Source organism: Danio rerio, chromosome 20 (genome assembly GCF_052040795.2).
Source record: "Danio rerio strain M-AB ecotype USA chromosome 20, GRCz13ab, whole genome shotgun sequence".
Taxonomy (NCBI): Eukaryota; Metazoa; Chordata; class Actinopteri; order Cypriniformes; family Danionidae; genus Danio; species Danio rerio.
The window spans coordinates 13,258,406-13,275,340 of record NC_141040.1 but is presented as its reverse complement, the minus strand read 5'-3'; positions in this window follow the sequence as shown (position 1 = coordinate 13,275,340).

Genomic DNA, 16,935 nt, shown 5'->3' with positions numbered 1-16,935 from the left:
ATTCTTTTTTGTTTTAGACAACATTTCATGCACTGTTAAACATGTTAAATCAAGTTGCAAGTGAAAATCTATGTCTCTGACTGAGTTTGCATTACTGTGATTTGACCTCTCTGCTGGCTGAGATAAGCTCATTTTCAACGTCCAATTCAGAATGTAATAAAACCAGATCCAGCCATAAAATGCATCATTCTTTTTTGTTTTAGACAACATTTCATGCACTGTTAAACATGTTAAAGCAAGTTGCAAGTGAAAATCTATGTCTCTGACTGAGTTTGCATTACTGTTATTTGACCTCTCTGCTGGCTGAGATAAGCTCATTTTCAACGTCCAATTCAGAAAGTGATAAAAACAGATCCAGCCATAAAATGCATCATTCTTTTTGTTTTAGACAACATTTCATGCACTGTTAAACATGTTAAAGCAAGTTGCAAGTGAAAATCTATGTCTCTGACTGAGTTTGCATTACTGTGATTTGACCTCTCTGCTGGCTGAGATAAGCTCATTTTCAACGTCCAATTCAGAATGTAATAAAACCTGATCCAGCTATAAAATGCATCATTCTTTTTTGTTTTAGACAACATTTCATGCACTGTTAAACATGTTAAAGCAAGTTGCAAGTGAAAATCTATGTCTCTGACTGAGTTTGCATTACTGTGATTTGACCTCTCTGCTGGCTGAGATAAGCTCATTTTCAACGTCCAATTCAGAAAGTGATAAAAACAAATCCAGCCATAAAATGCATCATTCTTTTTTGTTTTAGACATTTCATGCACTGTTAAACATGTTAAAGCAAGTTGCAAGTGAAAATCTATGTCTCTGACTAAGTTTGCATTACTGTGATTTGACCTCTCTGCTGGCTGAGATAAGCTCATTTTCAACGTCCAATTCAGAAAGTGATAAAAACAGATCCAGCCATAAAATGCATCATTCTTTTTTGTTTTAGACAACATTTCATGCACTGTTAAACATGTTAAAGCAAGTTGCAAGTGAAAATCTATGTCTCTGACTGAGTTTGCATTACTGTGATTTGACCTCTCTGCTGGCTGAGATAAGCTCATTTTCAACGTCCAATTCAGAATGTAATAAAACCTGATCTAGCTATAAAATGCATCATTCTTTTTTGTTTTAGACATCATTTCATGCACTGTTAAACATGTTAAAGCAAGTTGCAAGTGAAAATCTATGTCTCTGACTGAGTTTGCATTACTGTGATTTGACCTCTCTGCTGGCTGAGATAAGCTCATTTTCAACGTCCAATTCAGAATGTAATAAAACCTGATCCAGCCATAAAATGCATCATTCTTTTTTGTTTTAGACAACATTTCATGCACTGTTAAACATGTTAAAGCAAGTTGCAAGTGAAAATCTATGTCTCTGACTGAGTTTGCATTACTGTGATTTGACCTCTCTGCTGGCTGAGATAAGCTCATTTTCAACGTCCAATTCAGAATGTAATAAAACCTGATCCAGCCATAAAATGCATCATTCTTTTTGTTTTAGACAACATTTCATGCACTGTTAAACATGTTAAAGCAAGTTGCAAGTGAAAATCTATGTCTCTGACTGAGTTTGCATTACTGTGATTTGACCTCTCTGCTGGCTGAGATAAGCTCATTTTCAACGTCCAATTCAGAATGTAATAAAACCTGATCCAGCCATAAAATGCATCATTCTTTTTGTTTTAGACAACATTTCATGCACTGTTAAACATGTTAAAGCAAGTTGCAAGTGAAAATCTATGTCTCTGACTGAGTTTGCATTACTGTGATTTGACCTCTCTGCTGGCTGAGATAAGCTCATTTTCAACGTCCAATTCAGAATGTAATAAAACCTGATCCAGCTATAAAATGCATCATTCTTTTTTATTTTAGACAACATTTCATGCACTGTTAAACATGTTAAAGCAAGTTGCAAGTGAAAATCTATGTCTCTGACTGAGTTTGCATTACTGTGATTTGACCTCTCTGCTGGCTGAGATAAGCTCATTTTCAACGTCCATTTCAGAAAGTGATAAAAACAGATCCAGCCATAAAATGCATCATTCTTTTTTAATTTAGACAACATTTCATGCACTGTTAAACATGTTAAAGCAAGTTGCAAGTGAAAATCTATGTCTCTGACTAAGTTTGCATTACTGTGATTTGACCTCTCTGCTGGCTGAGATAAGCTCATTTTCAACGTCCAATTCAGAATGTAATAAAACCTGATCCAGCTATAAAATGCATCATTCTTTTTTGTTTTAGATAACATTTCATGCACTGTTAAACATGTTAAAGCAAGTTGCAAGTGAAAATCTATGTCTCTGACTGAGTTTGCATTACTGTGATTTGACCTCTCTGCTGGCTGAGATAAGCTCATTTTCAACGTCCATTTCAGAAAGTGATAAAAACAGATCCAGCCATAAAATGCATCATTCTTTTTTGTTTTAGACAACATTTCATGCACTGTTAAACATGTTAAAGCAAGTTGCAAGTGAAAATCTATGCCTCTGACTGAGTTTGCATTACTGTGATTTGACCTCTCTGCTGGCTGAGATAAGCTCATTTTCAACGTCCAATTCAGAATGTAATAAAACCTGATCCAGCCATAAAATGCATCATTCTTTTTTGTTTTAGACAACATTTCATGCACTGTTAAACATGTTAAAGCAAGTTGCAAGTGAAAATCTATGTCTCTGACTGAGTTTGCATTACTGTGATTTGACCTCTCTGCTGGCTGAGATAAGCTCTTTTTCAACGTCCAATTCAGAATGTAATAAAACCTGATCCAGCTATAAAATGCATCATTCTTTTTTGTTTTAGACAACATTTCATGCACTGTTAAACATGTTAAAGCAAGTTGTAAGTGAAAATCTATGTCTCTGACTGAGTTTGCATTACTGTGATTTGACCTCTCTGCTGACTGAGATAAGCTCATTTTCAACGTCCAATTCAGAATGTAATAAAACCAGATCCAGCCATAAAATGCATCATTCTTTTTTGTTTTAGACAACATTTCATGCACTGTTAAACATGTTAAAGCAAGTTGCAAGTGAAAATCTATGTCTCTGACTGAGTTTGCATTACTGTGATTTGACCTCTCTGCTGGCTGAGATAAGCTCATTTTCAACGTCCAATTCAGAAAGTGATAAAAACAGATCCAGCCATAAAATGCATCATTCTTTTTTGTTTTAGACAACATTTCATGCACTGTTAAACATGTTAAAGCAAGTTGCAAGTGAAAATCTATGTCTCTGACTGAGTTTGCATTACTGTTATTTGACCTCTCTGCTGGCTGAGATAAGCTCATTTTCAACGTCCAATTCAGAAAGTGATAAAAACAGATCCAGCCATAAAATGCATCATTCTTTTTGTTTTAGACAACATTTCATGCACTGTTAAACATGTTAAAGCAAGTTGCAAGTGAAAATCTATGTCTCTGACTGAGTTTGCATTACTGTGATTTGACCTCTCTGCTGGCTGAGATAAGCTCATTTTCAACGTCCAATTCAGAATGTAATAAAACCTGATCCAGCTATAAAATGCATCATTCTTTTTTGTTTTAGACAACATTTCATGCACTGTTAAACATGTTAAAGCAAGTTGCAAGTGAAAATCTATGTCTCTGACTGAGTTTGCATTACTGTGATTTGACCTCTCTGCTGGCTGAGATAAGCTCATTTTCAACGTCCAATTCAGAAAGTGATAAAAACAAATCCAGCCATAAAATGCATCATTCTTTTTTGTTTTAGACAACATTTCATGCACTGTTAAACATGTTAAAGCAAGTTGCAAGTGAAAATCTATGTCTCTGACTAAGTTTGCATTACTGTGATTTGACCTCTCTGCTGGCTGAGATAAGCTCATTTTCAACGTCCAATTCAGAATGTAATAAAACCAGATCCAGCCATAAAATGCATCATTCTTTTTTGTTTTAGACAACATTTCATGCACTGTTAAACATGTTAAAGCAAGTTGCAAGTGAAAATCTATGTCTCTGACTGAGTTTGCATTACTGTGATTTGACCTCTCTGCTGGCTGAGATAAGCTCATTTTCAACGTCCAATTCAGAAAGTGATAAAAACAGATCCAGCCATAAAATGCATCATTCTTTTTTGTTTTAGACAACATTTCATGCACTGTTAAACATGTTAAAGCAAGTTGCAAGTGAAAATCTATGTCTCTGACTGAGTTTGCATTACTGTGATTTGACCTCTCTGCTGGCTGAGATAAGCTCATTTTCAACGTCCAATTCAGAATGTAATAAAACCTGATCTAGCTATAAAATGCATCATTCTTTTTTGTTTTAGACATCATTTCATGCACTGTTAAACATGTTAAAGCAAGTTGCAAGTGAAAATCTATGTCTCTGACTGAGTTTGCATTACTGTGATTTGACCTCTCTGCTGGCTGAGATAAGTTCATTTTCAACGTCCAATTCAGAAAGTGATAAAACAGATCCAGCCATAAAATGCATCATTCTTTTTGTTTTAGACAACATTTCATGCACTGTTAAACATGTTAAAGCAAGTTGCAAGTGAAAATCTATGTCTCTGACTGAGTTTGCATTACTGTGATTTGACCTCTCTGCTGGCTGAGATAAGTTCATTTTTTAACGTCCAATTCAGAAAGTGATAAAACAGATCCAGCCATAAAATGCATCATTCTTTTTTGTTTTAGACAACAATTAATGCACTGTTAAACATGTTAAAGCAAGTTGCAAGTGAAAATCTATGTCTCTGACTGAGTTTGCATTACTGTGATTTGACCTCTCTGCTGGCTGAGATAAGCTCATTTTCAACGTCCAATTCAGAATGTAATAAAACCAGATCCAGCCATAAAATGCATCATTCTTTTTTGTTTTAGACAACATTTCATGCACTGTTAAACATGTTAAAGCAAGTTGCAAGTGAAAATCTATGTCTCTGACTGAGTTTGCATTACTGTGATTTGACCTCTCTGCTGGCTGAGATAAGCTCATTTTCAACGTCCAATTCAGAATGTAATAAAACCAGATCCAGCCATAAAATGCATCATTCTTTTTTGTTTTAGACAACATTTCATGCACTGTTAAACATGTTAAAGCAAGTTGCAAGTGAAAATCTATGTCTCTGACTGAGTTTGCATTACTGTGATTTGACCTCTCTGCTGGCTGAGATAAGCTCATTTTCAACGTCCAATTCAGAATGTAATAAAACCTGATCCAGCCATAAAATGCATCATTCTTTTTTGTTTTAGACAACATTTCATGCACTGTTAAACATGTTAAAGCAAGTTGCAAGTGAAAATCTATGTCTCTGACTGAGTTTGCATTACTGTGATTTGACCTCTCTGCTGGCTGAGATAAGCTCATTTTCAACGTCCAATTCAGAATGTAATAAAACCAGATCCAGCCATAAAATGCATCATTCTTTTTTGTTTTAGACAACATTTCATGCACTGTTAAACATGTTAAAGCAAGTTGCAAGTGAAAATCTATGTCTCTGACTGAGTTTGCATTACTGTGATTTGACCTCTCTGCTGGCTGAGATAAGCTCATTTTCAACGTCCAATTCAGAATGTAATAAAACCTGATCCAGCTATAAAATGCATCATTCTTTTTTGTTTTAGACAACATTTCATGCACTGTTAAACATGTTAAATCAAGTTGCAAGTGAAATTCTATGTCTCTGACTGAGTTTGCATTACTGTGATTTGACCTCTCTGCTGGCTGAGATAAGCTCATTTTCAACGTCCAATTCAGAAAGTGATAAAAACAGATCCAGCCATAAAATGCATCATTCTTTTTTGTTTTAGACAACATTTCATGCACTGTTAAACATGTTAAAGCAAGTTGCAAGTGAAAATCTATGTCTCTGACTGAGTTTGCATTACTGTGATTTGACCTCTCTGCTGGCTGAGATAAGCTCATTTTCAACGTCCAATTCAGAATGTAATAAAACCTGATCCAGCTATAAAATGCATCATTCTTTTTTGTTTAAGACAACATTTCATGCACTGTTAAACATGTTAAAGCAAGTTGCAAGTGAAAATCTATGTCTCTGACTGAGTTTGCATTACTGTGATTTGACCTCTCTGCTGGCTGAGATAAGCTCATTTTCAACGTCCAATTCAGAATGTAATAAAACCTGATCCAGACATAAAATGCATCATTCTTTTTTGTTTTAGACAACATTTCATGCACTGTTAAACATGTTAAAGCAAGTTGCAAGTGAAAATCTATGTCTCTGACTGAGTTTGCATTACTGTGATTTGACCTCTCTGCTGGCTGAGATAAGCTCATTTTCAACGTCCAATTCAGAATGTAATAAAACCTGATCCAGCCATAAAATGCATCATTCTTTTTTGTTTTAGACAACATTTCATGCACTGTTAAACATGTTAAAGCAAGTTGCAAGTGAAAATCTATGTCTCTGACTGAGTTTGCATTACTGTGATTTGACCTCTCTGCTGGCTGAGATAAGCTCATTTTCAACGTCCAATTCAGAATGTAATAAAACCTGATCCAGCTATAAAATGCATCATTCTTTTTTGTTTTAGACAACATTTCATGCACTGTTAAACATGTTAAATCAAGTTGCAAGTGAAATTCTATGTCTCTGACTGAGTTTGCATTACTGTGATTTGACCTCTCTGCTGGCTGAGATAAGCTCATTTTCAACGTCCAATTCAGAAAGTGATAAAAACAGATCCAGCCATAAAATGCATCATTCTTTTTTGTTTTAGACAACATTTCATGCACTGTTAAACATGTTAAAGCAAGTTGCAAGTGAAAATCTATGTCTCTGACTGAGTTTGCATTACTGTGATTTGACCTCTCTGCTGGCTGAGATAAGCTCATTTTCAACGTCCAATTCAGAATGTAATAAAACCTGATCCAGCTATAAAATGCATCATTCTTTTTTGTTTTAGACAACATTTCATGCACTGTTAAACATGTTAAAGCAAGTTGCAAGTGAAAATCTATGTCTCTGACTGAGTTTGCATTACTGTGATTTGACCTCTCTGCTGGCTGAGATAAGCTCATTTTCAACGTCCAATTCAGAATGTAATAAAACCTGATCCAGACATAAAATGCATCATTCTTTTTTGTTTTAGACAACATTTCATGCACTGTTAAACATGTTAAAGCAAGTTGCAAGTGAAAATCTATGTCTCTGACTGAGTTTGCATTACTGTGATTTGACCTCTCTGCTGGCTGAGATAAGCTCATTTTCAACGTCCAATTCAGAATGTAATAAAACCTGATCCAGCCATAAAATGCATCATTCTTTTTTGTTTTAGACAACATTTCATGCACTGTTAAACATGTTAAAGCAAGTTGCAAGTTAAAATCTATGTCTCTGACTGAGTTTGCATTACTGTGATTTGACCTCTCTGCTGGCTGAGATAAGCTCATTTTCAACGTCCAATTCAGAATGTAATAAAACCTGATCTAGCTATAAAATGCATCATTCTTTTTTGTTTTAGACAACATTTCATGCACTGTTAAACATGTTAAAGCAAGTTGCAAGTGAAAATCTATGTCTCTGACTGAGTTTGCATTACTGTTATTTGACCTCTCTGCTGGCTGAGATAAGCTCATTTTCAACGTCCAATTCAGAATGTAATAAAACCAGATCCAGAAATAAAATGCATCATTCTTTTTTGTTTTAGACAACATTTCATGCACTGTTAAACATGTTAAAGCAAGTTGCAAGTGAAAATCTATGTCTCTGACTGAGTTTGCATTACTGTGATTTGACCTCTCTGCTGGGCTGAGATAAGCTCATTTTCAACGTCCAATTCAGAATGTAATAAAACCAGATCCAGCCATAAAATGCATCATTCTTTTTTGTTTTAGACAACATTTCATGCACTGTTAAACATGTTAAAGCAAGTTGCAAGTGAAAATCTATGTCTCTGACTGAGTTTGCATTACTGTGATTTGACCTCTCTGCTGGCTGAGATAAGCTCATTTTCAACGTCCAATTCAGAATGTAATAAAACCTGATCCAGCCATAAAATGCATCATTCTTTTTTGTTTTAGACAACATTTCATGCACTGTTAAACATGTTAAAGCAAGTTGCAAGTGAAAATCTATGTCTCTGACTGAGTTTGCATTACTGTGATTTGACCTCTCTGCTGGCTGAGATAAGCTCATTTTCAACGTCCAATTCAGAATGTAATAAAACCTGATCCAGCTATAAAATGCATCATTCTTTTTTGTTTTAGACAACATTTCATGCACTGTTAAACATGTTAAAGCAAGTTGCAAGTGAAAATCTATGTCTCTGACTGAGTTTGCATTACTGTTATTTGACCTCTCTGCTGGCTGAGATAAGCTCATTTTCAACGTCCAATTCAGAATGTAATAAAACCTGATCCAGCTATAAAATGCATCATTCTTTTTTGTTTTAGACAACATTTCATGCACTGTTAAACATGTTAAAGCAAGTTGCAAGTGAAAATCTATGTCTCTGACTGAGTTTGCATTACTGTGATTTGACCTCTCTGCTGGCTGAGATAAGCTCATTTTCAACGTCCAATTCAGAATGTAATAAAACCTGATCCAGCCATAAAATGCATCATTCTTTTTTGTTTTAGACAACATTTCATGCACTGTTAAACATGTTAAAGCAAGTTGCAAGTGAAAATCTATGTCTCTGACTGAGTTTGCATTACTGTGATTTGACCTCTCTGCTGGCTGAGACAAGCTCATTTTCAACGTCCAATTCAGAATGTAATAAAACCTGATCTAGCTATAAAATGCATCATTCTTTTTTGTTTTAGACAACATTTCATGCACTGTTAAACATGTTAAAGCAAGTTGCAAGTGAAAATCTATGTCTCTGACTGAGTTTGCATTACTGTTATTTGACCTCTCTGCTGGCTGAGATAAGCTCATTTTCAACGTCCAATTCAGAATGTAATAAAACCAGATCCAGCCATAAAATGCATCATTCTTTTTTGTTTTAGACAACATTTCATGCACTGTTAAACATGTTAAAGCAAGTTGCAAGTGAAAATCTATGTCTCTGACTGAGTTTGCATTACTGTGATTTGACCTCTCTGCTGGCTGAGATAAGTTCATTTTCAACGTCCAATTCAGAAAGTGATAAAACAGATCCAGCCATAAAATGCATCATTCTTTTTTGTTTTAGACAACAATTAATGCACTGTTAAACATGTTAAAGCAAGTTGCAAGTGAAAATCTATGTCTCTGACTGAGTTTGCATTACTGTGATTTGACCTCTCTGCTGGCTGAGATAAGCTCATTTTCAACGTCCAATTCAGAATGTAATAAAACCTGATCCAGCTATAAAATGCATCATTCTTTTTGTTTTAGACAACATTTCATGCACTGTTAAACATGTTAAAGGAAGTTGCAAGTGAAAATCTATGTCTCTGACTAAGTTTGCATTACTGTGATTTGACCTCTCTGCTGGCTGAGATAAGCTCATTTTCAACGTCCAATTCAGAATGTAATAAAACCTGATCCAGCTATAAAATGCATCATTCTTTTTTGTTTTAGACAACATTTCATGCACTGTTAAACATGTTAAAGCAAGTAGCAAGTGAAAATCTATGTCTCTGACTGAGTTTGCATTACTGTGATTTGACCTCTCTGCTGGCTGAGATAAGCTCATTTTCAACGTCCAATTCAGAATGTAATAAACCCAGATCCAGCCATAAAATGCATCATTCTTTTTTGTTTTAGACAACATTTCATGCACTGTTAAACATGTTAAATCAAGTTGCAAGTGAAAATCTATGTCTCTGACTGAGTTTGCATTACTGTGATTTGACCTCTCTGCTGGCTGAGATAAGCTCATTTTCAACGTCCAATTCAGAATGTAATAAAACCAGATCCAGCCATAAAATGCATCATTCTTTTTTGTTTTAGACAACATTTCATGCACTGTTAAACATGTTAAAGCAAGTTGCAAGTGAAAATCTATGTCTCTGACTGAGTTTGCATTACTGTGATTTGACCTCTCTGCTGGCTGAGATAAGCTCATTTTCAACGTCCAATTCAGAATGTAATAAAACCAGATCCAGCCATAAAATGCATCATTCTTTTTTGTTTTAGACAACATTTCATGCACTGTTAAACATGTTAAAGCAAGTTGCAAGTGAAAATCTATGTCTCTGACTGAGTTTGCATTACTGTGATTTGACCTCTCTGCTGGGCTGAGATAAGCTCATTTTCAACGTCCAATTCAGAATGTAATAAAACCAGATCCAGCCATAAAATGCATCATTCTTTTTTGTTTTAGACAACATTTCATGCACTGTTAAACATGTTAAAGCAAGTTGCAAGTGAAAATCTATGTCTCTGACTGAGTTTGCATTACTGTGATTTGACCTCTCTGCTGGCTGAGATAAGCTCATTTTCAACGTCCAATTCAGAATGTAATAAAACCTGATCCAGCTATAAAATGCATCATTCTTTTTTGTTTTAGACAACATTTCATGCACTGTTAAACATGTTAAAGCAAGTTGCAAGTGAAAATCTATGTCTCTGACTGAGTTTGCATTACTGTGATTTGACCTCTCTGCTGGCTGAGATAAGCTCATTTTCAACGTCCAATTCAGAATGTAATAAAACCTGATCCAGCTATAAAATGCATCATTCTTTTTTGTTTTAGACAACATTTCATGCACTGTTAAACATGTTAAAGCAAGTTGCAAGTGAAAATCTATGTCTCTGACTGAGTTTGCATTACTGTGATTTGACCTCTCTGCTGGCTGAGATAAGCTCATTTTCAACGTCCAATTCAGAATGTAATAAAACCTGATCCAGACATAAAATGCATCATTCTTTTTTGTTTTAGACAACATTTCATGCACTGTTAAACATGTTAAAGCAAGTAGCAAGTGAAAATCTATGTCTCTGACTGAGTTTGCATTACTGTGATTTGACCTCTCTGCTGGCTGAGATAAGCTCATTTTCAACGTCCAATTCAGAATGTAATAAACCCAGATCCAGCCATAAAATGCATCATTCTTTTTTGTTTTAGACAACATTTCATGCACTGTTAAACATGTTAAATCAAGTTGCAAGTGAAAATCTATGTCTCTGACTGAGTTTGCATTACTGTGATTTGACCTCTCTGCTGGCTGAGATAAGCTCATTTTCAACGTCCAATTCAGAATGTAATAAAACCAGATCCAGCCATAAAATGCATCATTCTTTTTTGTTTTAGACAACATTTCATGCACTGTTAAACATGTTAAAGCAAGTTGCAAGTGAAAATCTATGTCTCTGACTGAGTTTGCATTACTGTGATTTGACCTCTCTGCTGGCTGAGATAAGCTCATTTTCAACGTCCAATTCAGAATGTAATAAAACCAGATCCAGCCATAAAATGCATCATTCTTTTTTGTTTTAGACAACATTTCATGCACTGTTAAACATGTTAAAGCAAGTTGCAAGTGAAAATCTATGTCTCTGACTGAGTTTGCATTACTGTGATTTGACCTCTCTGCTGGCTGAGATAAGCTCATTTTCAACGTCCAATTCAGAATGTAATAAAACCTGATCCAGCTATAAAATGCATCATTCTTTTTTGTTTTAGACAACATTTCATGCACTGTTAAACATGTTAAAGCAAGTTGCAAGTGAAAATCTATGTCTCTGACTGAGTTTGCATTACTGTGATTTGACCTCTCTGCTGGCTGAGATAAGCTCATTTTCAACGTCCAATTCAGAATGTAATAAAACCAGATCCAGCCATAAAATGCATCATTCTTTTTTGTTTTAGACAACATTTCATGCACTGTTAAACATGTTAAAGCAAGTTGCAAGTGAAAATCTATGTCTCTGACTGAGTTTGCATTACTGTGATTTGACCTCTCTGCTGGGCTGAGATAAGCTCATTTTCAACGTCCAATTCAGAATGTAATAAAACCAGATCCAGCCATAAAATGCATCATTCTTTTTTGTTTTAGACAACATTTCATGCACTGTTAAACATGTTAAAGCAAGTTGCAAGTGAAAATCTATGTCTCTGACTGAGTTTGCATTACTGTGATTTGACCTCTCTGCTGGCTGAGATAAGTTCATTTTCAACGTCCAATTCAGAAAGTGATAAAACAGATCCAGCCATAAAATGCATCATTCTTTTTTGTTTTAGACAACAATTAATGCACTGTTAAACATGTTAAAGCAAGTTGCAAGTGAAAATCTATGTCTCTGACTGAGTTTGCATTACTGTGATTTGACCTCTCTGCTGGCTGAGATAAGCTCATTTTCAACGTCCAATTCAGAATGTAATAAAACCTGATCCAGCTATAAAATGCATCATTCTTTTTGTTTTAGACAACATTTCATGCACTGTTAAACATGTTAAAGCAAGTTGCAAGTGAAAATCTATGTCTCTGACTAAGTTTGCATTACTGTGATTTGACCTCTCTGCTGGCTGAGATAAGCTCATTTTCAACGTCCAATTCAGAATGTAATAAAACCTGATCCAGCTATAAAATGCATCATTCTTTTTTGTTTTAGACAACATTTCATGCACTGTTAAACATGTTAAAGCAAGTAGCAAGTGAAAATCTATGTCTCTGACTGAGTTTGCATTACTGTGATTTGACCTCTCTGCTGGCTGAGATAAGCTCATTTTCAACGTCCAATTCAGAATGTAATAAACCCAGATCCAGCCATAAAATGCATCATTCTTTTTTGTTTTAGACAACATTTCATGCACTGTTAAACATGTTAAATCAAGTTGCAAGTGAAAATCTATGTCTCTGACTGAGTTTGCATTACTGTGATTTGACCTCTCTGCTGGCTGAGATAAGCTCATTTTCAACGTCCAATTCAGAATGTAATAAAACCAGATCCAGCCATAAAATGCATCATTCTTTTTTGTTTTAGACAACATTTCATGCACTGTTAAACATGTTAAAGCAAGTTGCAAGTGAAAATCTATGTCTCTGACTGAGTTTGCATTACTGTGATTTGACCTCTCTGCTGGCTGAGATAAGCTCATTTTCAACGTCCAATTCAGAATGTAATAAAACCAGATCCAGCCATAAAATGCATCATTCTTTTTTGTTTTAGACAACATTTCATGCACTGTTAAACATGTTAAAGCAAGTTGCAAGTGAAAATCTATGTCTCTGACTGAGTTTGCATTACTGTGATTTGACCTCTCTGCTGGCTGAGATAAGCTCATTTTCAACGTCCAATTCAGAATGTAATAAAACCTGATCCAGCTATAAAATGCATCATTCTTTTTTGTTTTAGACAACATTTCATGCACTGTTAAACATGTTAAAGCAAGTTGCAAGTGAAAATCTATGTCTCTGACTGAGTTTGCATTACTGTGATTTGACCTCTCTGCTGGCTGAGATAAGCTCATTTTCAACGTCCAATTCAGAATGTAATAAAACCAGATCCAGCCATAAAATGCATCATTCTTTTTTGTTTTAGACAACATTTCATGCACTGTTAAACATGTTAAAGCAAGTTGCAAGTGAAAATCTATGTCTCTGACTGAGTTTGCATTACTGTGATTTGACCTCTCTGCTGGGCTGAGATAAGCTCATTTTCAACGTCCAATTCAGAATGTAATAAAACCAGATCCAGCCATAAAATGCATCATTCTTTTTTGTTTTAGACAACATTTCATGCACTGTTAAACATGTTAAAGCAAGTTGCAAGTGAAAATCTATGTCTCTGACTGAGTTTGCATTACTGTGATTTGACCTCTCTGCTGGCTGAGATAAGCTCATTTTCAACGTCCAATTCAGAATGTAATAAAACCTGATCCAGCTATAAAATGCATCATTCTTTTTTGTTTTAGACAACATTTCATGCACTGTTAAACATGTTAAAGCAAGTTGCAAGTGAAAATCTATGTCTCTGACTGAGTTTGCATTACTGTGATTTGACCTCTCTGCTGGCTGAGATAAGCTCATTTTCAACGTCCAATTCAGAATGTAATAAAACCTGATCCAGCTATAAAATGCATCATTCTTTTTTGTTTTAGACAACATTTCATGCACTGTTAAACATGTTAAAACAAGTTGCAAGTGAAAATCTATGTCTCTGACTGAGTTTGCATTACTGTGATTTGACCTCTCTGCTGGCTGAGATAAGCTCATTTTCAACGTCCAATTCAGAATGTAATAAAACCTGATCCAGCTATAAAATGCATCATTCTTTTTTGTTTTAAACAAAATTTCATGCACTGTTAAACATGTTAAAGCAAGTTGCAAGTGAAAATCTATGTCTCTGACTGAGTTTGCATTACTGTGATTTGACCTCTCTGCTGGCTGAGATAAGCTCATTTTCAACGTCCAATTCAGAATGTAATAAAACCTGATCCAGCCATAAAATGCATCATTCTTTTTTGTTTTAGACAACATTTCATGCACTGTTAAACATGTTAAAGCAAGTTGCAAGTGAAAATCTATGTCTCTGACTGAGTTTGCATTACTGTGATTTGACCTCTCTGCTGGCTGAGATAAGCTCATTTTCAACGTCCAATTCAGAATGTAATAAAACCTGATCCAGCTATAAAATGCATCATTCTTTTTTGTTTTAGACAACATTTCATGCACTGTTAAACATGTTAAAGCAAGTTGTAAGTGAAAATCTATGTCTCTGACTGAGTTTGCATTACTGTGATTTGACCTCTCTGCTGACTGAGATAAGCTCATTTTCAACGTCCAATTCAGAATGTAATAAAACCAGATCCAGCCATAAAATGCATCATTCTTTTTTGTTTTAGACAACATTTCATGCACTGTTAAACATGTTAAAGCAAGTTGCAAGTGAAAATCTATGTCTCTGACTGAGTTTGCATTACTGTGATTTGACCTCTCTGCTGGCTGAGATAAGCTCATTTTCAACGTCCAATTCAGAAAGTGATAAAAACAGATCCAGCCATAAAATGCATCATTCTTTTTTGTTTTAGACAACATTTCATGCACTGTTAAACATGTTAAAGCAAGTTGCAAGTGAAAATCTATGTCTCTGACTGAGTTTGCATTACTGTGATTTGACCTCTCTGCTGGCTGAGATAAGCTCATTTTCAACGTCCAATTCAGAATGTAATAAAACCAGATCCAGCCATAAAATGCATCATTCTTTTTTGTTTTAGACAACATTTCATGCACTGTTAAACATGTTAAAGCAAGTTGCAAGTGAAAATCTATGTCTCTGACTGAGTTTGCATTACTGTGATTTGACCTCTCTGCTGGCTGAGATAAGCTCATTTTCAACGTCCAATTCAGAAAGTGATAAAACCAGATCCAGCCATAAAATGCATCATTCTTTTTTGTTTTAGACAACATTTCATGCACTGTTAAACATGTTAAAGCAAGTTGCAAGTGAAAATCTATGTCTCTGACTGAGTTTGCATTACTGTGATTTGACCTCTCTGCTGGCTGAGATAAGCTCATTTTCAACGTCCAATTCAGAAAGTGATAAAAACAGATCCAGCCATAAAATGCATCATTCTTTTTTGTTTTAGACAACATTTCATGCACTGTTAAACATGTTAAAGCAAGTTGCAAGTGAAAATCTATGTCTCTGACTAAGTTTGCATTACTGTGATTTGACCTCTCTGCTGGCTGAGATAAGCTCATTTTCAACGTCCAATTCAGAATGTAATAAAACCAGATCCAGCCATAAAATGCATCATTCTTTTTTGTTTTAGACAACATTTCATGCACTGTTAAACATGTTAAAGCAAGTTGCAAGTGAAAATCTATGTCTCTGACTGAGTTTGCATTACTGTGATTTGACCTCTCTGCTGGCTGAGATAAGCTCATTTTCAACGTCCAATTCAGAAAGTGATAAAAACAGATCCAGCCATAAAATGCATCATTCTTTTTTGTTTTAGACAACATTTCATGCACTGTTAAACATGTTAAAGCAAGTTGCAAGTAAAAATCTATGTCTCTGACTGAGTTTGCATTACTGTGATTTGACCTCTCTGCTGGCTGAGATAAGCTCATTTTCAACGTCCAATTCAGAAAGTGATAAAAACAGATCCAGCCATAAAATGCATCATTCTTTTTTGTTTTAGACAACATTTCATGCACTGTTAAACATGTTAAAGCAAGTTGCAAGTGAAAATCTATGTCTCTGACTGAGTTTGCATTACTGTGATTTGACCTCTCTGCTGGCTGAGATAAGCTCATTTTCAACGTCCAATTCAGAATGTAATAAAACCTGATCCAGCTATAAAATGCATCATTCTTTTTTGTTTTAGACAACATTTCATGCACTGTTAAACATGTTAAAGCAAGTTGCAAGTGAAAATCTATGTCTCTGACTAAGTTTGCATTACTGTGATTTGACCTCTCTGCTGGCTGAGATAAGCTCATTTTCAACGTCCAATTCAGAATGTAATAAAACCTGATCCAGCTATAAAATGCATCATTCTTTTTTGTTTTAGATAACATTTCATGCACTGTTAAACATGTTAAAGCAAGTTGCAAGTGAAAATCTATGTCTCTGACTGAGTTTGCATTACTGTGATTTGACCTCTCTGCTGGCTGAGATAAGCTCATTTTCAACGTCCATTTCAGAAAGTGATAAAAACAGATCCAGCCATAAAATGCATCATTCTTTTTTGTTTTAGACAACATTTCATGCACTGTTAAACATGTTAAAGCAAGTTGCAAGTGAAAATCTATGCCTCTGACTGAGTTTGCATTACTGTGATTTGACCTCTCTGCTGGCTGAGATAAGCTCATTTTCAACGTCCAATTCAGAATGTAATAAAACCTGATCCAGCCATAAAATGCATCATTCTTTTTTGTTTTAGACAACATTTCATGCACTGTTAAACATGTTAAAGCAAGTTGCAAGTGAAAATCTATGTCTCTGACTGAGTTTGCATTACTGTGATTTGACCTCTCTGCTGGCTGAGATAAGCTCTTTTTCAACGTCCAATTCAGAATGTAATAAAACCTGATCCAGCTATAAAATGCATCATTCTTTTTTGTTTTAGA